Source organism: Protopterus annectens, chromosome 14.part0, assembly GCF_019279795.1.
Source record: "Protopterus annectens isolate FY-2018-M chromosome 14.part0, PAN1.0, whole genome shotgun sequence".
NCBI classification, from domain to species: Eukaryota; Metazoa; Chordata; order Ceratodontiformes; family Protopteridae; genus Protopterus; species Protopterus annectens.
The window spans coordinates 445,107,695-445,134,338 of NC_056748.1; the positions used below are offsets into that span (position 1 = coordinate 445,107,695).

Here is a 26,644-nt window from a genome sequence, read left to right on the forward strand (position 1 = left end):
GACCTGTTGGTGCCTGTCCTCCTTTTAAAATACTGTTAAACAAAACTTCCCAGGTCTTTATCACTTTATTCCCTCCTAGCTTCCCAACTTCCACTGGAATATCATCTGTGATGTTATGAGGTAAGCCAGTGCATGTGTGGCATATGCCAGCATGGCTGGCTGAAGTTTTGTAAAATAATCTTATGTCATTTGATTATCACATTGCTTTGTATAGATGCTTGTATTAAAAATGTATTTGTAAAAGTTGCTTATGTTAAAAATGCTGCAACAGAATCTTAACAGAGTTCTGAATGTGTATTGTACCAGAGTCAGGTGACTAGATGTGATATCATTCTATAACTAGCTGGAGGACACAACTCTGGCAGCAGCAGTTTGTTGTTTGTTGTTTGTTTTTCTTTGAGACCTGATATAAAAGATATATGTCAGTTATCACAGTTCAGTCATTCAGTTATTAGTTGTACAGTTAAGTTAGTGTGTAGTATCTCATCTTGCCTTGTGGAAGTGAGCATCATAGCAGCATATCTTGTCTTGTGATACCAAGTGATTTAACTAGGGATGATTTCTCTTTAGTTCAGTTAGGAATAATACAGTGAGATTAGTTTAGTATTATTTCTTTTTTCTGCATCTGTGAGATTCTATCCAACTGTGCCATTTTTATATTTCCTATTACTCAAAACTCTGTTGTTTGTTGTAGCTAAATATTAAGTATTCTTCTGTTTTTTATTTTATTATCCATTATTACATATTTTTATACCTTTTCATTGTGGGTGGTCTTTTAGTGAATAATTTTAAGAACTTGAGAGTACTTGTGCTTATTTTACTGACACTGTGGCCACTTTGATAAAACTTACTGCTTCAGTCACACTCTACCATACATATCAATATTAATTTGACACAGTATAATTGGTTACCCCTTGTAAGAGCCATAGAGTATTTGTCTGGTGGGAGCTACCCTGTAATCTGGAGAGAGGGAACACAGCTGGTGAATCTGCGTCAGCCTTTCCCAGGTGTGTGTGTGTGTGTGTGTGTGTGTGTGTGTGTGTGTGTGTGTGTGTGTGTGTGTGTGTGTGTGTGTGTGTGTGTGTGTGTGTGTGTGTGTGTGTGTGTGTGTGTGTATGTGTGTGTGTGTCAGATACTTGGAACTGGGAACAGTGCTCCAAGGTGGGTCTTGTTTGGCATCTCCTGAGACATAGAGTCCAGCCCTGTGGAGCGTGTTCCCTGTGTGCTCTGGGGAAAACTGTGCTGAATGCAGAGAGCTGCATTTGAAATACTGTGTAAACCTTTTCCTGTTTTTAGTGATTGCCTCTCAGCAGTGTCGGTGGTAAGGATTTTGGGGCTCCTTGATTACTGGCTCTGGGTAAAAAGGGGTTGTCACACCATCTCTTCTTGTAGACTTTCCTGCAGTTTGGTTATGCATCACTGTTTTTATTTAATCTCCACTTATCTTAACTGTTAGTTTATGAGTGTCATCAGCCTCTGGCCTTGGCATATTTATGTGTTCCATAAATATTTCCATTTGTGCTTTTTCTTATTTCTCAACTTCTCTGCTTTATACAAATTTCCATAAAATGTCCAAAATATGTCTACAACTTCTCTGGTTATTGTTGTAAACTCTACTCTCTTGATCACAGGTAATTCACTTCAAATCCCTGCACTCACTATGAGCAACAGCTTTGTTGTCTCCTAACCAGACCTTTTAATTCTTTAAAGCACTCAAAATAAACACTGCCAACCATAATAAACAAGAAAGAATGTAAGAAAAAACAAGAAACTTGTATTTTTCATTCAGTAGTCAGTTTTGCTGCAGGGGCTCTTAGACAGATTTCCTTTGAAGACCTTGAAATGAGTTCTTTCTCTTTAAATAGAAATACTGGTCTCTAGATCCTTCTCAGGTCAAAGGTAATTTGCTTCAAAACCACAAGTTTCTGAGGAGCGACATTGTTATTCTCTCATATCCATTTTTGAACACGTTATAGTTCTGCCCTAAAAGTACACACCACAGTTCTCACAAAATAAGAAAAAAATAATTGGAAAATAAAACAAGAATCTTATCTTTCACACACAACAATCTGTTATATGGGAGAGGCTGTTCAGTCAAATGTTCAGTCAGATTTCTTTTGAAAACCATGGAATGCTTTCTTTCTCCTTAAATAAAAATATTGGTCTCTAGATCCTCCTCAAGTCACATTATTTTTTTTCTGAATCCCAGAATTTTGTTGAAGTGACAGCATTGATCTCTCCTTTGCCTATCTTTTAATACAGTATAGCACTGCTATCTAAGTAAACACTGTAAGCCACACAGAATAAGAAAGAATATAAGGAAATACATTTAGAGGCTTAGCTTTCACACACAATTATTACTTTTATAGCAGAAGCTGTTCCGTTGGACTTCTTTTATAAAACTTTGAATGCACTATTTCTGTTTAAATAGAAATACTTGTCTTTAAATCCTCCTCTGGTAATTACCTTCCAATCCATGACTCACTAAGACAGAAACAGTTCCTTTCTCCTGACCAGAACTTTTAATACTTTAAAGCACTGTACTCAAAATAAACACTGCAAATTACACACAAAAAAGAATATAAGGAAAATACACCAAGAAACGTGCATTTCCCACACAGTGGTCTGTTTTATAGAAGAGGCTGTTCAGTCCAATTTCTGTTGAAAAACTTGGAATGCTTTCTTTTTGTATAAAACAAACAGCACCAGAATTACCCATTCTAGAGTTAAACCTTGCCTATGATATAAATAGGACCCACAAGAGAGACAGGTATGTATCCCAGAGACTACCCTGTCTCTGGAACAGGCTCCCCATCTATGAGAAGCAGAGTTCCTCCCTAACCCAGTTCAAGTGTAACTTGGACAATTGGATGAAGAACAAGAAATTCATCCCTGGTTTGGCACCTATGTCTCCAATGAACACAGGCCTGTAAATGGTTCATCTCCCAGGCCCCTGCTTACACTTATCAGGGGTACCAGAACTTGTCAGAGATTTGGGATGCATGGCTAGGCTTAAAAAGGCATTGTGATCATTAGTCTGGTAAACACCTATGAGCCTATGAAGCTATGAAATAGAAATACTGGTCTCTAGATCTGCCTCAGGTCATAAGTAATTTCCATGTAAATCTCTGGACTGAGTAGGAGTGACAGTGTTGTTCTGTCATAACTAGAACTTTTAATACATTAAATTCCATAATTCAAACAAACAGTGCAAGCCATACATAACAGTAAAGAATATAAGCAAAATGAACCTAGAAACTTACCTTTTCCATACACTAGTCAGTTACATAGCAGAATCTGTTCATTAAGTTTTTTTAAACAAGGAGCATCTTTATTTTATCATTACATATGCCATAGGCAATCATACATTTATATAAATGAAAACAAACCATGCTGACATAATTTTAGTTGCAGATATACATCACAAACCATATTGACATAATTTTAGTTTCAAATATTATACATCACTTATAATCTGTCCAATCATTGTCAGTCAAACATTACACAGCTCATTCAAATCCTCCCTTCTTTTAAACTTTGTTCTTCCCCCACATGTATTGTCCCCACATTTCCATTTTTTCTATGTAATTTGCACCTGCCATTTTCTAAAGATCCCAATTCCATTTACTTTATCTCTGTTACTATATTCACTACTTCCAGTGCAGTTGGTCTAGACTTTGATTTCCACTTTCTAGTAATTGCTTTTTTGGCAGCCAGCATAATTAGACTCAGCAGGGCATTACTATGTCTAGGCAACTGAGATTCTGTATCATAGCTTAAAACGTCATTTCCTTAGTTGCACCAGTTTGCTCACCCAATATCTCTGACAGAGTAGTCTGCCAACTCATTACACTCCCAAAATATATGTTCCCAGTTACCTCTTTCTCCCCATCAAACTGCCTTGTTTTATTGGAAGAATCAGCTTATCCCACTTGACTCTTGCCATCTTCCCCTCACAAATAAAATCCTTCAGCTCTTTATTAATTACAATCCACAACTACTCCTTTGGTTGATAAAAATATGCCTGACCTGTGTATAAAATTAAAGGGGATAAAACATTTTAACTGCTTGTATCTTGCTATCTATATTCATATGACAGAGCTTACATTTTCTCAGTTTTTATATTATCTTTTGTTTAGTCTCTTCCCACATATCCTTAGCTGCTACACCAGACTCCTTTTTAACCCATACTCCTAAGTATTCATTTTATCATGTCCCCATAAATATGGATTTTGCTGAATGAATTCGAGTGTGGATACATAATTTATGGTTGTTGTCTTTGTTTTAGCTTCATTAATTGTGTATCCCAAAAATATCTGAAACTGCCTCTAAATGTTCCACAACACTGAAATGCCCTTTTCTGGTTGTATCAGGTATAAAATAATATCATCTGCAAACAGAGGCAGGTTTTATTGATATCATACCAGTTACATCCTTGAATTTCTGATTCCCTTATTTTCTTTGCCGGTGGTTCTAAATATAATGCAAATAACAAAGGGGAAAGAGGACAGCCCTGCCTGGTTCCTCTGCTCAAACACAAATTGTCAGAGAGGAACCCAACCCACTTTAATTTTTGCCTCTGCTCCCTCATATAGCCTCCTCATCACCCTTATAATTTTATCATGGAATGCAAATGCTTCCATTGCCCTGCTCCTAAACTCCCAGCTTACTCTGTCAAATGCTTTCTCCGCATCAAGACCCACCAACAACAGTGGTATTGTCTTACATTCTACTTCTCTCTGGATTATCAGCGTTCTGTTAATGCTGTCAAAAGTTTCCCTCCCCTCCATATCCGTCAGTTGTAGAATCACTTTTTGCATTCTTTTGGCCATTATAGACATAAACACTTTATAAACATGTTTTTAGGATTGAAATGAACCTGTATGAATCTGGATCTGATGGGTCTTTACCCTCATTAGGTATTACAGCCACCACTGTTTTCTTCCAGGATGTTGGTGCTTTTCTTTCTCTTAAAATACTATTAGACAAAACCTTCCAGATCTTTATAATTTTTTACCTCCTAGCTTCCTAGTTTCCAAATTTCCACAGGCATACCATCAATTCCTGGGGCCTTTCATGTGGATTGATTATACATCACCTTTTTTATCTCATCACCTCCTATCCTGTTAGCAATTGAGCCTCAGCTACCTCTTACTTTGGTATATTTAATTCTTCCATAAACATTTAATTTGTACATTTCTTGATTTCCATATTTCTCTGCTTTATACAGACTTTTCCAAAATATTTCTAGTGCCTCTACAGATCTCTTGTTATCTTCCTTGTTATAGGCTCCCTAAGCTTGGCGACAACTCTTACAAATTTCTGTTGACTGAGTCATTGTGTTGAAAGTTTTTGTGGTCTGGAGTTATCAAAAAACAGTAGCAATCTTACTAAACTCATGCATGTTATCGAGATAATCCCTTATTTTCTGTTTAGCATTCTGCCTCCTGTTCTTGTTCAGTGAGATTCACCCTAGTCTGCAATACTTTTAACATTTCTCAGTCCCTTGAAATAATTCTTGTTACTTTTTAACATATTTCTGGGCAGCCATGGTGGTGCAGTGGTTAGCATTGCTGCCTCACAGCAAGCGGTTCTCCAGTTTGATTCTTGGCTGGGGTGCCTTCTGTGTGGAGTCTGCATGTCCTCCCTGTGGTCGTGCGGGTTTCCTCCGGGTGCCTGTTTTCCACCCACATCCCAAAGACATGCTGTAGGTGGATTGGACACTCTCAATTTGCCCTAGGTATGAGTGTGTGCGTGTGTGCCTTCTGTGGAAGGTTTGTCACCGGGCTGTTAACTCAGCACCGCAAAACTCCACTGCTAAGCCTTCTGCAGACTGTTGTTCCACTGTGGTGAACCCTAACAAGGATAAACTGAAAGGAGATGATGATGACTTTTTAACATATTTCTCTTTCTTTTATTTCCACCGTATTTTTAAACTCCACTTTAATTTTATCATAATCCCTAGCTATATTTACAGAAGAAATTTCTATTTTCTCTAATAACGCCTCAATAATTTCCACTACCCATTCCTTAATTTCTTCTATTTTATAATAGATAGGTGGGAAGGTGCTAGTGTCACATTTTTATTTCATTATCCTGCATTTTTATTCTAGTTATTAGTGGTGTGTGATCTGAAATAGTTATTGGAAGTGTATCAAAGCTTTCAATTAAATGTAGATGTTCCTGTGAAATGTAAGTTCTGTCTAGCCTAGCCCAGATTTTGTATCTTGGGGAATGATATGTAAATTCACTCTGAACTTGTACTGCTGAACTCACATCTTTCATGCCAAATATTTTCATAAATTTCTTCAAAAATCTACCCCCTTTGTTAAATTTTCCCTTCTGGGCCCCCCAGACACATCTTCATTGCTGCAAATCAAATTCCATTCCCCACCTATAAATATTCCCTGCTGAAAGCTGATGATTTCTCCCAGAATTTTCTTAAGCTCCATTATAGCAGTTTTAAGAGGAATATAAATACATGCCAGTGTAGTCCTCTTACCTTTTCAGTAACCCCATAGTACTACAACTCTACTATTATTATCTTTATCATCTTCTATCACTACAGCAGCTCCTCTTACAATTAATATAAGTACTCCTGTTTTCCTTTGTACCAAGTATTCTGCTGAAAACCTTTATCAAATTCATATGTTCAGTTCTTTCCAATGTGTCTCCTTTAGCGTAAGTGTTTGCACTCTACATTTTAATGTAATTCACTACTTTTTTTTGTTGTGTATATCTGTGAGACCATTAACATTTACAGATAGCTTTTTAACATAATGACAGTTTCTGTGTTATTATACTCTCCTTTTATGTGTAACAGCTTTTTTGTTGATTATCTAGTTCCAGCTTTTGTGTTACATGCGTATAGTAATGTGCTGCAAAAAACAAGTAAGCGATACTCAGTGTAGTGTTCCTATAAAAGCAAATCAAATGAAAAAAGAACAGGGTGAATCAGCAAAGCATAGAATAATGTTTGGTAGGTTGATCTTTTATACAGCTATTTCTCGTCATATCCATTTGAGTCTATATCACATCTTACAAAACTTTTTGTTTTATTGAAAGCTCTCAAACAAAAAAATACAGCCTTAAAACCTATTAACTTAATACTAACACACTAAACTATGTACATCTTCAAATATCGCAGTTTTACCCTCCGAATAAAAACAGTTGTCCCAGACTGACTGACTGACGGCCATACTCACAGACTTGGGATAACAAAAGGAAGGTTAAACATGCTAAGACACATGGTACAGCCTGTGCTTCTACTAAGTGCTGTCTGGTTTTGTCTTATTTTATTTTTTTATTTTATTTTACATTTGTTGACTGGTCTAGTCCAACTGGATATATGTCCATTTTCAGCAGAGGCCCGGGGAGAAAAGCGCCGAGTCAAAAATATTAATACACGTTAAAAAACATTAAAAAAAAAAAACATTAAAAAAGAAATACAGATTTAGCACAGAGAATAATAATAATAGCAATTAGCATATTTTTACAGTAACAACAATAAGCAATAATTACAAATAGAGGGTGTTCAATTGGGGATGAATGCAGAAAAGTAAGTTTAGGAAAGATTTTATTCAGGATAAAAGAAAGTACTAGGAGCAAGTAGCAGCTAGTCAGGGTTACAGGGGCAGAGCCAATGAGTCACAAGGTGAGTTTTGAGTTGGGATTTGAAACAGGGAAGAGAAGATATAGCAGTGAGGTTGTCAGGGAGGGAGTTCCAAGCTTTTCCTATTGAGTTAGAGAACAAGGAGTCGCCTGCCAAGTTGTTGGATTTATAGGTTGATATAAGAAGTTTGTTAGCAGAACGTAGGCTTTTAAGGTTGCAATAAGGAGTAATAAGGGTAGTAAGTATAGGGGTGTTGGTAGGTTTGTAGAGGATTTTATGGGTTAAGGAGAGCTGGTGAAATAAAATCAGATTCTGCAGCTCAAGCCATCCCAATTGTTTTAAGTTTAAGCAGTGGTGAGTTCTAAAGGTAGAGCCAGAGGCAAATCTGGCAATATTGTTGTAGGCAACAGCCAGTTTGGAGAGGTTAGTTTTGGACAAATATGTTTAAATAGGGGAGGCGTAAAGGAGGGTAGAAATCAGGTGGGAATTGGCAATGGTAGTTCTGGCAAGAGGTGTAAGAAATGGTTTATGGGGATTTATGGGTGGGGAGAAAAGTAACAGTTTGGTTTTCTTTGCGTTTAAGATTAAGCATCATTTTAGGAACCATGTTTCAAAGTTTTGAAAAGTCTGTTGGGTGATAGAGTGCAGTTTGGAGGGGGATGAGGCAGAACAAATCAAAGTAGAATCATCCGCATATTGTACACAGGTTGCAGAGGGAATACTGGCATGAAGATCATTAATAAAGATTGAGAACAGAAGGGAGCCAAGTATTGAGCCTTGGGGGACTCCAAGGGTAATGGGAAGGACGTCGGATACGTTGTTTTGCCTGTTGTCTGTTATGAAGATATGACTCAAACCACTTTATAGTACTAGGGTTGCTTGCAAAAGTTTTAAGTAAGTTTATCAGAAGATGGTGATTGACCATATCAAAGGCTTTGGATAGGTCAATAAAGAGAGCAGAGGTGAGTATGTTATTATTTCGGTTTTTGTTTATGCAGTCAGTAAAGGAAAGGAGGGCTGAAGTGGTGCTATGAAAAGGCCTGAAGCCATGTTGACAGTTGGCTAGTAGGTTGTAATTTAACAGGTCTTATCTTTATTGCTTTCTCAGATTGGGAAAACACTTGAATGCTTTCAGAAAACATTATCTGCTAGCCATTGAAAGAAATAAGTATTCTGTTTTTATTGCTATTTATCAGATTGTCTCCATGGAAACATGAGAACCAGATACAGAGTTGCTTCTACAAGCATTTATTTATTTATTTGCTAGAGGAAAGCTTTATTATATTCAAGTTTTCTTTATTTATTTTCTTTCTCTTAAAACTTACTAGGTCAAGCCACGGGTCATAATCCAGTCATTCCCATCTGCTAGAATGAGAAAAAAAGCACATCAAATTTTCTGTTATCATGCTCTGTTGACCAGACCTTTCTTCTTGTTTGTGTTGCAATGCCTACATTTCTTAAAACTGAACAAGAAGAAATAGAAAAGAATGGGGAAAAAGAAAAACAGGCACACCTGTTTACTTTAGTATCTCCATTCCACTTGAAAATAACTGAGAAAAAAATATTTTATAGCATGTGATTATATCATGCAACATAAAAATACTACTATTAAGAAGAAAATTTTGATTTACTTACATTTAACGCTCTCTCCTCTTCCCCTCTCCTAAGTGTTCTTCCAAACATTAATGGCATGCAGTAAGACATATCCTTTATAATCCCCAGCAAGTTTAACAAAGTCAAAAAGTCCAATATTTCCAGGATTTCTTGTTTTCTCATGTTTCACAAATATAATTGATGCTTTGTAATCCCAGATTTATTTGTCACTTTCCAAGTTTCTGGTTTTATTCCTGTTGATCTCCATCTCCCACATTCAGTCTCTGCTTTATTTCCAGTGTACTCTTTGCTCTTCTAATCAGTTCTTGTACTTTTTTCTGACTCTCAAGCATTTTCCATTGAAACATTGGAAAAGGTTTCAGTGGCATAATCTCCCTGCACTGTTTATTACCAGAAGAACAAGAAGCAGAAGCTCATTCTGTCTCACAGTTCACTTTTTGTTGGACAAACGTTTGTATTTCCTCCTTAGCGTGTTCGGAGTCAAAAAATGATTTTGTCCCTCGTGCAAAGAATATTTTGACGATAGCCTGCTTGTCAATATTCCCTGATTAGTGGAATAAATTCACTCCTCTTCTATCTGGTGTACAGTAACTAATCATTTTACACAAACACTCTGCTGTCTCCCACTTTTAGTACTTTTTTCCTTCTGCCATAGTTTTGTCAGAATCAACTCATTCAGCTGATAGGATTGCAACTTTAGTATTAAAAATCTTGGTTGCTTTCTTATGGCCAGATTTGGAGGATGCACGTGATGTGCCCTTTCAATTAACAGCTGCTGTGGAATATTATTCCTGTTGCTTATTTGTGCATTCATAAAATTAATACAGTCTGTTCTTTCCAGCTTCTCTGGTGCAGCATAAAATCTCAGGTTTTCCCTATGTACTCCATCCTCTAATTCTATTATTTTTTAAACATCTCTTCTTGAGCAATCTCATATTCAGCCAGACTTTTCTTCATTTCATCTCATGACTTTTGCAGTTTTACCACCTCATCTGAATGTCTGTTTTAAGCTTCATCCATTTTTTCCTGGCTTTTGTTATGGGGGTTGATATCTCCATCAGTGGATTTTTTATTTTAGTCAGCTCTGAGTACATTTGACTTATTTTTTCCTCTAGGTTACTGGAAGTCATGTCTTGCACCAAACCTGGAGCTTGCACTGCTTTTTTTGCTGAACAACTGCATAATTCTTCCCAGTCAGTGTTTTTTCCTCATTTTTTGTGATGGATTTTCTTTCAAGATCTCTGAATTTCTTTCTTTTTTTTTTTTTGCTGGCATCCAGGCAGTGTATTTACTAGCCAGTTATTGAAATTTACCCCAACATTTGTTTACTGGCTCTGTCTTCTGAGTTTCTGTTTTCCCACTGGGAGGGTTGTAATTAAGCTGTTACTCAATGTGCAGCAATCTTGGAAGTTTGTTCAGTATGTTTTTTTTTTTGTCATAAACTCTGGAATGCTTTATTTCTCTCTCTTGGTGGTCTCTAGATCCTTCTCAGATTTTAGGTTGTTTGCGTAAAGCCCTAGGCTGATGAGGAGAGACATTATTATTCCCTCATAACTAGACCTTTTAATACTTTTTTAGCTTTGCACTCAAGGAAAATACTGCAACTTACATAAAATAAGAAAGAATATAAGGAAAATATATTTAGATACTTATTTTTTCCCCACAACAACATTTATTTATTTATTTGTCCTTTGTTTATTGGGGTGGTCTGACTGGGCACTTTGGCCCATTTTCAGTGGAGACCCAGGGAGAAAAGCTCCATTAAACATAGAAAAAAATTACAATAATTACAGTGAATTTACAGAGAAAAAATATTCAGTTTCTTAACAGTAGAATAGGTTTGAGAATCATCCAATGGGTAATACAATCAAGACAAGGTTATTACAGTTTGATTTCTGTAGGAGTGCTATACAGTAATAAACAGTTTGCATTTACATCAGCAATATGTGAATTTCATTTACAAAGAAGTAATGAAAAACAATACAGTTATAAATATAGGGATTTGTTTACATTTACAAGATAAGGTAGGAGAACTGGAAAGTTAGGGGTTGGTGATATTCTAGCAATCTGCAGAAGAAAAAAAGAGAGAGTCAGTCAGGTTGTCAAGAAGAACAGAGCCAAGATGCGTTTATTTGTTGTTTTATGTTGTGCTTAATGTTAGATGTATAGCTGTTCTGTTTTACTGGGAGAGGAAGAGAGTTTCACTCTCTGGTGACATAAGATGAGTATAATGAGTCTCCAGCTGTATTACAGGATTTAGAAGTCACCAGTAGGCTCTGATTACCTGAGCATAGGCAGTGTGGTGGGGAGTAGTACTTGAGAATGTTTCGTAGAGAAGGATATGCATGTGGTTTGTGTATTATTTTGTGAGCAATTTAAAATTGAGTGAATGTAAGATAATTAGGTAGTTACAGCCAGCTGAGCTTCGTTATTGTTAAGCAGTGGTGCATTGGTAGGATGCATTAGCTGCAATCTTGACAATTTTGTTAATGTTTGCCCCTAATTTATTTAGTAGAATTTCTTGAATGTTGGTTAATATGGGTGATTCATACAAAAGGGAGGGGAGAAGGTAGTATGATGCCGAGGATTTTATTGATGAATCTGTGAGGTAGGGTTTGTTTCAGTAGTGAGAGCTCAGTTTTAGATGAGATGTTCTTCGTGTTTCACTGTTGCAGTCATCACATTTGGGTTATCCTGCCAGGAGTAGCCATCAGTCAGCCCGAATACCAGAGGCTTAGTATTTCTGTGTCAGTTGCTGTCGCTCCAGGACTGACGTCAGGTCATTAGTTGTATAAAATCAGGCAGCTGACACCATTACATCAGTCTTCCTTGCCGAGGAGCCTGAAGCAGAAGCAGTTCACGAGTGCCGGTTGGCCGCTACCTGAGTTTTCTTTCCGAACTGAAGTTGAAGTCTTCTTAAGCTAAGTACCCCGTTGGGGATCCTTTTTTCTTGCTCTAACCGATGTCAGAAAAAGTTAACAATTGTCTCGCCTGTGGAAAGCAAATACCACACCGAGACTTCCTTTCTTACTGCATCACCTGTTTCGGCCCAGATCACGACGTCCCTCACTGTTGCTTTTGTGCTTTGTTTAATGCCAGAACTATACTTCGTCGGGCCCTTATTGTAGCTCGATATTTTCGCTGTCAGTCCCCGAATTCCGATATGGCTTCGGTAAGCCATCCAACTACCGATCTTTTTATTTTATTTATTTATTTATTATTTTTATTTATTTATTTAAATTTGTTGACCGGGAGTGTCCGACTGGACATGGGTCCATTTTCAGCGGAGGCCCGGGGAGAAAAGCGCCACAGTAAAATAAACAGACAGTAGTTACATTGGATTATATAGCGATTAACAATTTAACATAGAAATTACTTACAACATATTTACAGATGAAGAACATAGTACATCAGTAGACAACTAGAATCTTTATATGTGAAGTACATAACAGGCATTAACAAATGTAACAATGAGAAGTTCCTGCTGTATAATAAGTACTAGGCATATGAGCATCTGAGCTTGCTATCATCAAGGTAGTTAGTGGAGGTGAAAGAAAGGTAGTAGTTGGATGGGGTGGATGATATTAGAGTGGGAGTTGCAAGGGCATAGCCAGCATGTTTTTAGGTGCGCTTTTAATAAAGTTTTGAAGTTGGTGCGTGATGGTACGGAGGTAATTGTGGGTGGGAGTGAGTTCCATAATTTGGCTATGGCGCAAGAGAATAGTGCTTCACCAGCAGAGTTATTGGCTTTATTGATCTGCAAGTGATTTTTGTTGCTGGATCTTAGTGGTCTGGTGGTGCGATAGGGTTGGAGTAGATTCTGGAGGGATGGGACATTTAGTGGATGGTTTACTAGTTTGTGGGCGAGTGAGAGTTGATACCACTGAAGGAGGTGAGGGAGTTCAAGCCAGCCCAGTTCAGCAAGTGAGAGACAGTGGTGACTACGGTAGGATGCCCCTGTGGCGAATTTGGCGATTTTGTTGTAGCAGGTCTCTAGCTTGTTTAGATCACATTGCCTTAGGTTGGTATATACTGGAGAGGCATAAAGTAGGGTGGAGATAAGGTGGGAATTTGCTGTTGAAATCTTTGCTGCTTTGGTGAGAAATCGTTTATTTCTGTATAATGCTCCCAGTTTTTTGTGGACTTTTTTTATGGTCACGGATATGTGAATGTCAAATTTTAGTTTGTCTATTTCCACTCCTAGCAATTTGGTGTGTTCAGTTGGGTATATAGTGGTGTTGTCTTTTGCTGTGATGTTAAAGTGAGAGTTGTTTTGAGTATGTTTGGTGGGTTGGAAGATGAGTAGTTTAGTTTTGTTTGGGTTGAGTATTAATTGGGCATCGGATAACCATGTTTCAACAGAGGAAAAGGCTTCCTGTGTGACTTTTTGCAGTTTGGGTAGGGACTGGGCTGAGCAGATGATGGTTGAGTCATCTGCGTATTGGATGAGTGTGCCATGTTTGGTGGCAGAGGCTAGATTATTGGTGTAAACAGAGAAAAGTAGGGGTCCAAGGATGGATCCTTGGGAACCCCTATGGAGACAGGTAGTTGGGGAGATATGTCATTCTGCCATACAACAGATTGTTGGCGGTCAGACAGGTAACTCTGAAACCAGTTGGTGACTGATTGTGAGAAGGATAGGTTATTGAGGACAGAGATAAGTTGTTTGTGTGGGACCATGTCAAATGCTTTAGATAGGTCTAGGAAAGTAGCAGAGGAGAGATAGCCATTGTTTTTATGCTGGAGGATAGTGTTAGTAAAGGAGAGTAAGGCAGTGGTGGTGCTATGGTTTGGTCGGAAACCATGCTGAGTACTGGAAAGGAGGTTGTTAGTAAGGAGGTAGTGTGAGACCTGAGAGTGTATGCATCTCTCTAGTATTTTGGAGAGTGGAGAGAGAATAGCTATGGGGCTAATTGGTTAGTTCTGCAGAGGGTCCGCCTTTGTGGAGGGGAATTATATGTGAGACTTTCCACAATGTGGGAACGTAACTTTCTGACAGAGATCTGTTAATCAAGATGGATACTGGGTAGGCCAGAGCATCAGCTGCATTTGTAGGTATTCACTTGGGAGGTTGTCTGCTGCTAATTTGGTGGGTTTAAGTTTAGTTAAGAGTTTTTTATGTTGGAGGTAGGTACAGGAGAAAAGAGAAGGCAGTGGGAGATTACTAGTTGAAGGTGTGGGTTGGAGGGAGGGTTGTGTTGTTTAGCTAGTAATAGTATGGTTTGGGTGAAGTGTGTGTTGAATGAGGTAGCAATATTTTCTGAGGAGTGAGGGATGTTAGGAGGAGGGTACTGACTTTACCTGGGTGGAGGATGGAGTTTATGGAGGACCAGAATTGTTTGGGGCTGTGTTGTGAGGAGTCTAGGGCAGACTGGTAGTATTGGAATTTGTCCCGTTTTATTAGCTTTTTCACTCTATTAAGTAGTTCTAGGAATTTCTGTCTAGCTGGGGGTTTTGATTTTGCCAGTGCTCCCAGGCTTTATCCCTGTTTTTCATTTCAGAGTTAGTGGTTTCCTGTAGCCATGGGGAGGGTTGTGCTTTGGTTCTGGAAAATCTTATGGGGCCTGGTAATTAAGGATGTTCAGGAAGGTACTATTAAAAATTCAACTCGTCATCTAGACTGAGGTACTTTAGAGCATGCCAGTTACATTCTTTGAGGGATGAGATGAATGTGAGTGGGTTAAAGTTTATTTTTTACGTTTGACGATAGATGACAGGTTTAGCTTGGTACAGGTATTTTTTGAGTAGGAATGTTGGGGAGTTATCACTGAGGCTATCTGATAAGCAGCCTGTTATATATGACTGGGGGTTCTTACTGACTAGTATCCAATCCAGGGTAGTGTGCTTGCTGGAGTTTTATTTATCCTTGTTGGTGACTGGACTAGTTGGGTGAAGCCATGAAGGTGTACATGATGGGTTGGATTGTTGCCAGAACAGGATTGCCAGTCAATATTGAAATCACCTAAGATGATAGTTTCTTGGGGGAGATGGTGGGTAGACCAGCTGAGGAGGTTTTCTATTGGAGGGATGTTTTGGCCAGGTGGGAAGTAGCATCCAATTATGTTGATGGTTTTGTTTTGGTTAATTTTGAGGTTGGTATATATTATTTCTTCATTGCCTATTTGTGGAGCTGATGATTTTAAGATCTGGATGTTTAGATGCTGATTAAATATTATAGCTACACCACCTCCTTTTTTGTTTAGCCGGTCTACTCTTAGTATGCCGTAACCTGTAGGGAGTATTTGCTCACTGGTAATGTGAGGTTTTAGCCAGGTTTCTGTCAGGATGACTATATCTGGGGAGTATAAGTCTATGGTGGCATGGAGTTCATGGACTTTGTTGGATATACTTCTAATATTTAGGCTTAGTAGAAGGAAGTCACTTGGCTTTCTATTGGCTGTAATATGGGAGAAGTTGTGGTGTCTAGTCTTATTATGAGGATTGGGGTTGCAGATGGTAGGGCCAGGGTTGGGGTGGATGTCTCCACTTAGGGCTAGTTTTGATATGCATGAGATTATTAGTTTTCTCAGTTTTTGAATGTGTTTGTTTATAAGGGAAACTTTATGATTGTGCTCTGTGGGTAATAGGTATGGTGGGGAGGGTTACTATGTTAAGTTGTAGGGATGCTTTACGTTTCAGTAATATAGTTGGTAGACTATGTGGGGGTGCATAGGGATGGTTCTTGAGCTGGTGGGAGGGGAGCTGAGTATGGGTGAGACATGGGTGGTGGTGTGAGTAGTAGTACAGTGGTAGTGGTTGAGTGGGGGAATGATGGAGCTTTGGTAGGATGTAAGATATGCAAGGAGAGTGCATGCAGTGAGCAAAGGAAAGGTATGCTTGTACATGTCAGTTGAGGAGGTGTGATAGTAGAGGGAATATGGAGGAGGTAGTGTTGGGTTAGCGCTGTGCTTGGCTATTGGAAAGATGGGAGGGGTTTGAGTGCAATAAAGGTGGGACCACTGGGGGTGGGAGGGAATAGGGGGCAGGGTGGGGAGCGAAGCGGGTAGAGACCCTGTTAGGTTCTTGTATGAGGGGCTGGAAACAATCACAAAGCAAGACAAGTATGTGTTAAGAAACAATCACAATTGACCAAGGACTGCTCTGAAACTGTAAGTCTTTTCTTAATTTCTCAGGTGGAAAACCAGGATAACCTTGTATCAGTAGGCTACTGTGGTCATAGTTTAAATTAACAAACACACAGTATTGATCAGTTATGGATACTATTTGCTAACAGAAGGGAATAAGAGAAAGTGGAAGATGTGTGTGTGGTGGTGGGGGGCTGCTTACAGCCAAAGCACAGTGCTCGCCAAGGGAAAATGAAGATTGGCTCAAACAGGTAGACACATACTCAAAGTTAACTGTAGCTGTTTGCAGACAGTTCAGACACGGACTGCGCTTTTCTTATAGGAATGTTAAAGGTGGTACCGCAGTTGAATACTTAAGAGTGGTGTTAGGTCTAGAAAAGAAGAGTACAGAGAGGAGTAAGCACTTTTGAGATGGTAAATATATATTATAAAGATTATAAAAAACACACTGAGCAAATAGCTACCACATGCAGGACAATGTCCTGAACCACTACTTAGTATATGCAGATACTGAGCCAATTGGAAGAACATTAGAAAACAAAAACCCAGACAGTTATGCAGCCACAGATAAAAATATAGCGAGCAGCAACCTGTCATGGTTCTCTAATGTGATTCTATCCACCAGTAACAGTACAAACTTATAGAAATAATTTAGACACTAGTATGAGCTGTCTACACACAACACAATTACATGAATAACATTAGTGAACAAGGTGCAGCTATGCAAATAGACCATACATACTATTATACTAGAAACTTCAAAAAATATCTTCAAAAAAACCCGTAAGGATAAAGACAAAGACAGACCGCACAGGTCCACAACAGCCAACGATGCTTCCGTTAAGCTAGTCGTCAGTTCTCCGTTCCTCAGTGAGGTGCTTTCGCAGCCCCTGATGCCCTCTTCTGTGTATTCACATGTCACTACCGAGACCATTTCAGAGTCTGGTATGCCACGAGACTCTTCTTTAACTAAGGATACTGTGGATGTGTCTCTCTTGGATGGGTCGGAAGCTGCTGAGCAGGCACCGACTTCCGAGGAAGTACTTTGCACTACCGATACTCGACACAAACCAACGACATCTTTCGTGTCTTCAGTTCTTTCAAAAACTACCGAGTTTCTAAGGCCCAGGGTACAAGCTGAGCCCAAAAAAAATGACCCAAGCTCAGGCTCCTGCTTTCTTGCTTCAGTCGCACATGCTTAAAATGGCAGAAGACCTTATGATTTTTATAGGAAGCCAGGCTACCCCTTCCTACAGAAAAAGAGACTTGTCTCCAGTAGTTTTATCTTAACAGGAGTCCAATGAGTCTGATGCTTCTGAATATGAAGACATGCAACCCCTCTCTGCTTATGAGGATTCTGATGCAGAGGAATCCATTCCTTCTGCCTCTCAACCCAATGAGTTTTGCATTTCCACTGGGAATGTCAAGATTATCCTCAGTCAAAAAAGAGACTCTGGGAATTCCTAGATTTATCACAGCACAGACCTTTGGCCATTCCTCGTGTCCTGGATGTTGTGGATGATGTCTTTATGGAATTCAGTTTGACTCCTGACACCCTTTTCAGAAACCCTACTGCTGATCCATAGGTTCATAGGTTGGTACTAGGCTATCGGTCCTAGGGCCTATACAAGCCTAGCCATAACAATTCACTGGTTATTTCTTCACACAATATTTACTTCCCTGTATCCCTGTCTAGCAGGGCGACTGACATGATCACCAGGGTGAATTTCCTATCTCCCATCCAGTCGTCAAGGTTCCTATTGAAGAGGGCCAGGGAGGCGCTCTGCTTGACATGTATGGGCAGTCTATTCCAGAGTATGGGGAGTCTCTGAGTCAGGAACCTATCCCTCCAGCATGTTTTGTTCATTGTGATGACAAGGTTTAGATCCCTGGAGCGTGTGGCTCTGAGGGATTGAGATTTCTTTAAGGGGAGCATGTCCAACAGCTCAGGGTTTGACATGGCCTTGTATGTTAAGCAGAGATCGCCTCTGAGTAGACTATATGCCACAGAGTATAGCTGGAGTTTTTTTTAGACAGTCAGCATAGGGCATCTGCTTTAGGCCTGTGATTCTTTTAGTGAGGTATTTCTGCGGCCTTTCCAGCTGTTGCAGATGTCTTGTGAGGTACATACCAAATGGGGCATTGTACTCTATAATGGGTCTAATGAGGGATGAGTACAGTGGGACAATGACCTCCATTTTTCTGTATGAAAAGCCCTTAGTGATGAGGGGTGCCACATAGAAGGATTTCCTGACTGTTTTGTGGCGATGTGGTTATCGAAGGTGAGACCACTGTCCACCTGTGTCCCTAAGCCTCTCATCACACTTTCGGTGTTTAGTGTACTGCCACCTATTGGTAATTCATGGGTACATGTTTTTTCCCCAAAGGGGATAACTACACATTTCTTGGCATTAAGCTTGAGCCCATGGCTCTGGCACAAAGCATCTGTTTCTGTAAGGCCCTTTTGTAGAATATCCACATCATTTGGGGATTCAATAATGGCTCCCAGTTTGCAATCATCTGCGAACTTTGTTAGCCAGAGTCCCTTAGTGTTGGCCTGTACTTCAGAGAAGTAGATGCCAAACAGGAGCGGTCCCAGGACTGAACCCTGAGGTACTCCACTTGTTACTTGTCTGGAGCTGGATTTGGAGTCGGCTACCTTTACAGTCTGGGTTCTGTCAGTAAGCCAGTTGGCAACCCATCGAGTGACATAGGGATTTATGCCCAGCTTAGTAAGTTTATCTATGATTCCAGAGTGGGGGATGGTGTTGATGGCCTTGCCGAGGTCCAGATAGGCTGTGTGGAACGCTTTACCCTCGTCCACAGCTCTGGAGACTGATTCGAAGAAGTCAGTCAGGTTCAGGAAACAAGATCGGCCCTTCACAATCCCAAACTGGGTGGGGTCCAGTGTTTGAAGGTCGCCAGTGTCTTTGTTTATAAGTTCCATGCCCTTGCAGATCAGGCTCGTCATACGGATGGGACAGTAGTTCCTAGAATCCAAGGTGGATCCCACCTTGTGGAGTGGGCTAACTGTAGCTGTGCACCACTCAGTGGGCACGAAGCCTGAGGTGAGGCTATGATTAAACATGACACTTAGGTGAGGTGCCAGTTCATTTTGTAGTTCATGTAGTACACAGCCCGGGATGTCATCTGGTCCCATGGATGCTGTAGTTTTAGCTTTGGAGAGTGTGGTTTCTACCTGCGTGATTGTAATTACTGGAATTTGGCAATCTTTTGGTATTGAGATGGGCCCTTTAGGGGGTGAGAGGGGGGTGAAGTTGGCACTAAATCGATCTGCCATTATATTGGCAATATCCTTGGGATCAGTATATTTAATGCCATTCTGTTGTAGCTCAGAGCAGATCTGAGCATTGCCATTTAGATTCTTGACATAACCATAGAATGCATTGTGGTTGCCTTTGGAATCTTTGGCAATTTTATTTTCGTAATTAACTTTGGAGGATTTTATGAGGGATTTCAGCTTCTTACTGAGGCTGGTAAGGGAGTCTTTTGCATCCTGGGATTTTCCTCTTTTCTGCAACAGTTTCTTCCTTCTGTTGTATAGTTTGTTTATGGCAGGGGACCACCAGATTGGCTTCCTTTTTTTGGAGGAGAGCGTCTTGGTTCTGGTTGGGATGACATAATCCATGCACAAGTGGATGTGCTTGTACAGTGCCTTAGTGTAGGATTCAGCAGTCAAGCTTTCAGCTCCCGTCTGTATGGGTGTCATGATGTTTGTCACTTCTGACTTGAGTAGCGTGAAGTTGGCTTTGGAGAAGTTTTTTATGGAGGTTTCCTTACTGGGGGGTGGAGGTGGGATGTGGATGTCTAGGGTGATTTGCTTATGGTCAGACCTGACAAGTGAGGGGGTGACCTCTGGTGCGGAGCATCAATTTCCCATGTTGGTGGGGATGACCACTGGTGTGGAGCATTGATTTCCCATGTTGATAATGACCAGGTCTAGGATATTGGAGCCCCTGGTGGGACAATGGATTAGTTGATCTGACCTCTGGTATGGAGCCTCTGTCTCCCATGTTGGTAATGACCAGGTCTCGGATATTGGAGCCCCTGGTGGGACAATGGATTAGTTGAGCCAGGGCATTGGAATTTATGAATTCCAAGAACCGTTGGGAAAAGGTGTTGTTACCCGAGTAGTTTTCTCAGTTAATGGCAGGGTAATTGAAATCACCCAGTATTAGGGTGTTTGGTTGTATCTTAATATTTTCCAGTATGTTTAGAAAGGTATAGTGAGAATCTTGGGACATGGTGGGAGATCTGCAGCAAGCTACAATTTGGATTGCAGTCTTACCTAGTGTTAGTTACACCTGGAGAATTTCAGATACATTGTGTTGGGCAACTAGCCTGGAGGTGTGAATATCCATGGTGAATATGGACACTCCTCCACCTTTAGTGTTTCGGTCTTGGTTTGGTGGCCGAAAAGTATGGAAAGAGTTGTAGTCTGATATTGCAGGGGTGCTCTCTGGAGCCTTGAACCAGGTCTCAGTTACTGCACAGATATTGATGTTCTCCCTCTTGAGGAGTGCCTCGAGAGAGTGCATTTTGAGGTTTAGATTCTAGCATTGAGTAACATTACCTTCAGATTTTGCATGCTTGTATCTGTTACGGTTGTGGTTTTGTCCTTTGAACCTTGCTTAAAAAAGGCACTATATGAGTCCAGAGGTCATCTCTCAAGGACCTAAAGGAATTAAAACAACCTCAGCTAAGAATCCCACTCCCTCAGACAGGGATTCCTGAGCATTAGACAGATGGGGTAAAAAAGTATACACCTCTGCTACTCTTGATATTAAAGCATTAAATTGTCAGTTCTACATGCTGAAATAGCAGCAACATACCATGGAACTCCTCAAACAAAAATATCTTCTTTACCTGCTTGTGCAGAAGATAAAGAATTACAAGAGCCTATGCATTCTGCCAGTCAAGTTACTAAGCACACCTTGCAATGTGACTTTGACTCCCTTGAAGCATCTTGCAGGGCAGCAGTCATTGGTTCTCTCTTTAGAAGGCATGCTTGGCTTAAGGAACAGACCTTGCCAGACCATGTCAAATCCAAATTATTGGATGCACCATTGAACAAAGACAATTTGTTTGGCACCAAGGCAGAGGAGGTCTTAAAAAAGATGGAAGAAAAAGCAAAATCTATGCAGACAGTTAGACTTTTTACAGGTCCAGCCTCCGAGGTTCAGTAGGCATTGCTCCTCCAAGCATTGGTCCTTTCCTGCCCCCTCCAGGCCAGCTCAACCCAGACCCAGGGGAAGCAGAGCCACCAGACAGCAGCCCCAGGGAATGCAGAGATCTAAGCATTGGAGATGTTCTTTGTTTTTTACTGTTGCAGTCATTACATTTGGGTAATCTGCTGGCAGGTTGCCCTCAGTCGGCCTGAATTCCAAAGTCTTGGGTCGTGCGTCAGTTGCTGCCTTCTCTTCCATGACGTCAGGTCGTCAGGGGTATAAAACAATGCAGCCGATGCCATTTTCTTTAGTCTTTCTTGCCGCGCGGTGCCCGAAGCAGAAGCATTTCGCAAGTGCTGGTCGGCCGAGTACTGAAATATTCGAGTTTGAGTTTCAGAACCGAAGTCTTCACTAAAGCTAAGTACCCCATTGGGGAAGCAAATACCTCATAAGGATTTCCATTTATACTGTATTCCTTGCCTAGGCCCTGATCACAATGTGCCTGGCTGTTGGTTTTGTGCTAGATTTAACCAACGCACCATTAAGCGTCGGTATATTTTTGCATCAAAGTATTTTGGAAACAGATTTAACTACCCAGAAATGTCATCGGGTAGCAATCCGACTACCGGGGTACATAAAAAACGCAAAGAAAAGGACAGAGAAAGGCAGTCGAGATTCAAAACTGACGACGAAGCTTCTAAGCCAGTCGCCAGTTCGCTGGTACTCAGTGATGCGCTTTCACAGCCCCTGATACGCACTACCTTCGAGTCGCAGGCCTCTACCGACACCCACGTGGAGTCTGGCATGCCGCAAGATACTCAAGGTATTGGACCGACGGATGTATTTCCCTCGGATGGGTCCAGAGCTGGCTGAGCAGGCACCAGCTTCTGAGGGTGTATTCAGACCTCAACATTTGTATAGCAAACTGATGATAGCTGCAAAACCAAAGACAAAAGCAACTTCTAAAACTAAAAAAACAATGCATGAGCCACGTGCACAGGCCTCTATGCCTAAAAAACAGATGATCAAAATGGCTGAAGACCTTATTACCTTGATCAGGGGTACCCATCCCCCTCCATATAAGAGGCCTAGGCAAGACACTGATTATGAATCTCCAGATCAGGTTTCTATTTCTTCTGACTCCTCTTCTGATCAGGAATTATCTATACCTCCCTATGAGGATTCTGATGCTGAGGAGTCTTTTCCATCAGCATCTCCTCCTGAGGATTATTCATTTGGAGAAGCCCTGCATACTTTGAGGGAGCATTTTCACTGGGAGAGTCAAGACTTCTCAGAATCAAAAAAGAGGCTCAGGGATTTCCTTCTTCTCCCTCAGCACAAGCCTTTAGCCATTCCCCTTGTTTTAGACATTGTGGATTATGTGTTTTCGGAGTCAAGCTTGACTCCTGACTCCTTACCTACGGCACCCAGTAAGCCTGATTGATATTACAGGGTCCCTGACTCACATACATTTTTATTCAGAAACCCTGCTGCTGATCCTAAAACTATTTCACAGGGCCCAAAGGGATTTAAGGCCTCAACAGCAAAAAATCTTAACCCCTCTGACAGAGATTCAAGGGCACTGGACAGATGGGGAAAAAAGGTTTATACATCTGCAACCTTGGCAATCAGGGCCTTAAACTGTCAATTTCATATGCTTAAGTACTAATAACATGTTATGGGATTGCTGAAACAGAAAATGATGTTGATTTCAGAATGTGCAAAAAATAAAGAATTGCAGGAATTATTGCATGCAACTGAACAAGTTGGAAAGCAGACTTTGCTATGTGGTTTTGATTCTTTAGAGGCCTCCTGCAGGGCCGCAGTTACTGGATCTGTGACTAGGAGGCATGCCTGGTTAAAGGAACAAAATTTGCCTGTTCATGTTAAAGTTAAATTGCTAGATGCACCTTTACAGCATGATTCTCTATTTGGTATTAAGGCAGAAGAGGTTTTAAAGAAAATGGAAGGCAAAGCTAAATCTATGCAAACTGTTAAAAGACTTCTTACTAGTGCAGCAACCAAGATTCAGTAGACACTGGCCTACAAAAAAATTGGTCCTTTCCTGTGTCAGACAGAGCTCAAAGGGGCAAATCCAGATGCCCTAAGGGTTCCAGATGCCAAGCGCAAGACTCATACAGGTCAAAGCAATGGGGTGCATCCACCTCCAAATCTGGAGGAGATCAAGTGCAAACCTACAGAAAGCAATCCCAGTAACTTCCCTCTGCCTACACCAAGCACTTATCTTTTGGCAGCACCCATAGGGGGAAAATTAGCACGTTTTGCTCAAAATTGGCAGTTAATAACCCAGGACATGTGGGTACTAAACATCGTATCACAGGGATACAGATTCATTTCCACACACTGCCAATTTGGCCAGATCTGCCAAAAAATCAATGGGCAGAGGCACAGAAACAGGTTACTTCACTCATGGATATGAGGGCCATTCAGACAGTACCAGAACAGGAAAAAGGACAAGATTTTTACTCAAGACTGTTCTTGGTACCCAGAAAGGACAAGGCCTGGTGGCCAATACTGGATTTATCGATTTTGAACACATACATGGACATTCCAAAATTCAGAATGCTGACTTTGCAGCAGCTTCTGCCCATGCTGGGCAAGAATGCTTTGCTGGTGACTTTAGACCTAAAAGAGGCATACCTGCATGTCCCAATAAGACAGTCGTGCAGAAGATACCTCAGATTCAAGGCTGGCTTAATGCATTACTAATTCTCTGCACTGACCTTTGGCTTATCTACTATGCCCAGGGTCTTTACAAAATGCCTGGCCCCAGTAATTGCACTTTGCAGACAAAGAAGTATACAAATATATCCTTACTTGGACGACTGTCTCATTCATGCAGAGAACAAGGGTACTCTTTTTTTGACACCTGGCATTTGTGAAAAGGCTTCTAACATGCCTAGGGTACACAATAAATGAAAAGAAATCACAAATGGTACCCTCTCAAAAGATAACATTCCTGGGTGCAAGCTTGAATACAACTGCCCAGATGGCTTACCTCACGCCAGACAAACAAAGGCAACTGACTACTTACTTCAAACTGATGGCAACAAAAGCACAGTCTTCTGCAAGACACATTCTGCAGGCTCTGGGCTTCATGGCATCCTGCATCCTACTAATTCCATATGCAAGACTGCATATGAGGAAACGTCAATGGTACCTAAAAAGTTTATGGAGTCAACATTCACAGAGTCTGGAAACAATGATTCCTCTCATTCCCTGCCTGCAACAGGAGTTTCTATGGTGGGCAAAGGCCTGTCACCAAAACATGGGATGGCCCTTCGCTCTACCCCCTGCCAGCCAAACCTTAACAACAGACGCATCAGATTGTGCCTGGGGGCCCACATGGCAGGAAGATGCATTCAGGGCATATGGGCACCAAAACAAATGCATCTACATAACCAGAAAGAGATGCTGGCTGTTCAAAATGCCCTAACAGCCTTCAAGGACTTACTTCATCCAGGGCAGCTACTGATAAAGACGGACAACACCACAGTCATAAACAAGCAAGGGGGCACACATTCATACCCCCTTTGCAGATTAGCCATGGCACTGTGGGACATATCTTTAACATACCAAATACATCTTCAAGCTCAGTTCCTGCCAGGAAAACAAAACACTCTGGCAGACGATTTAAGCAGAAACCTTATGGAACCTCACAAATGGAAACTAAATCCAAAAGTCTTCAGCATGATAATAGAGAAATGGGGGAGCCCAGTTATAGATCTATTTGCCTCTCCTCAAAGTTATCAATTGAAAAGATTCTGCACAAGGACTTATCACAGACAAGCATGGAAAGTGGACGCTATATCCTTCAGGTGGAAAAACCTATCAGTTTACGCCTTTCCTCCTCTGCCTCTTCTACCCAAGGTCCTCCTAAAAGTCAGACAAGAGAAGCCAAAGATGATATTAATTGCCCCGGACTGGCCCCACCATTACTGGTACCCAGTCCTAAGGAGATTGTCTCAATACCCAGCTTGGGCCTTGCCTCAAAGACAACAACTACTGTCCCAGCAAAACAATCAGATCCTGCACAATCAACTACAGACTCTGAACCTGGCAGCATGGCTAATCATGTAATCATACAAACAACACCTCTCAGGAAAGCTGTGATGGATGTCATTTTGGAAGCCAGAAGGCCTAGTACTAGAAAATCTTATGCTGACAAATGGAAGAGATTCTGTGCTTGGAATCAAGCACAAGGAACTGATACAGCAGAACCACATATTCCTCAGATATTACAATACTTGACTGAGATGCTTGACAAAGGCCTATCTTTCTCATCAATCAAAATCCATGCCTCTGCCATTTCAGCTCATTACAGTACAGAGCCACCAGTCTTTTCTCATCCTTTAATAAAGCAGCATCTTAGAGGAGCCAAAAATTTAAGGCCTCCTAGAAGATCACCATTACCTGCATGGGACCTCAATTATGTGTTGGAAAAGCTTACCCTGCCTCCATTTGATCCAGCTGCTACCACTGATATAAAGTTCTTATCATGGAAGACAGCTCTGCTACTAGCAATTACTTCAGCAAGAAGAGTTTCAGAGCTACAGGCCCTCATGGCTGTAGAGCCTTTTATCATATTTTACCCAGACCGGGTGTCTCTGAGGACAAATCCTACTTTTATGCCTAAGGTGGTTTCCAGTGTGGCTCGTAACCAAACAATTCATCTGCCAACTTTTTATCCAAATCTGCAGAACAAAGGGGAGAGGATTCTGCATTCCTTGGACGTACACAGGCAGCTAAGATTCTACTTGAGCAGGACTAAAGCTCTAAGAAAAACTGAGCAATTACTGGTGTCATATGCTGCAGGATCAGAAGGGAAGGCTATTTCAAAGCAGACAATTTCAAAGTGGATAAGCCACTGCGTCCATTTCTGTTACTTACACCATGGTAAACCTGTGCCCAAGTGCATTGTCTCATTCCACCAGAGCTGCAGCTACTTCAGCAGCCTTTCTCAGAGGAGTACCAACCAAAGACATTCTAGAGGCTGCTACTTGGAGTTCTGTTCACACCTGTACAAAGCATTACCATTTGCCTCTTTACTCTAAGTCCAGGGCAGGCTTTGCCACTGCAGTGCTGCAGGGCCGTATAGCCGCACCTAATGCTGTTCAGCTCCA

General features: G+C 40.8%; 1 protein-coding gene across 1 annotated transcript in view; it reads left to right on the forward strand.

Moving 5' to 3' along the window:
• The window catches only part of EVC2 (EvC ciliary complex subunit 2), a 1,983,677-nt gene that overhangs the window by 1,081,265 nt on the left and 875,768 nt on the right, over positions 1-26,644 (forward strand). The gene's annotated exons all lie outside the window — the stretch shown is intronic.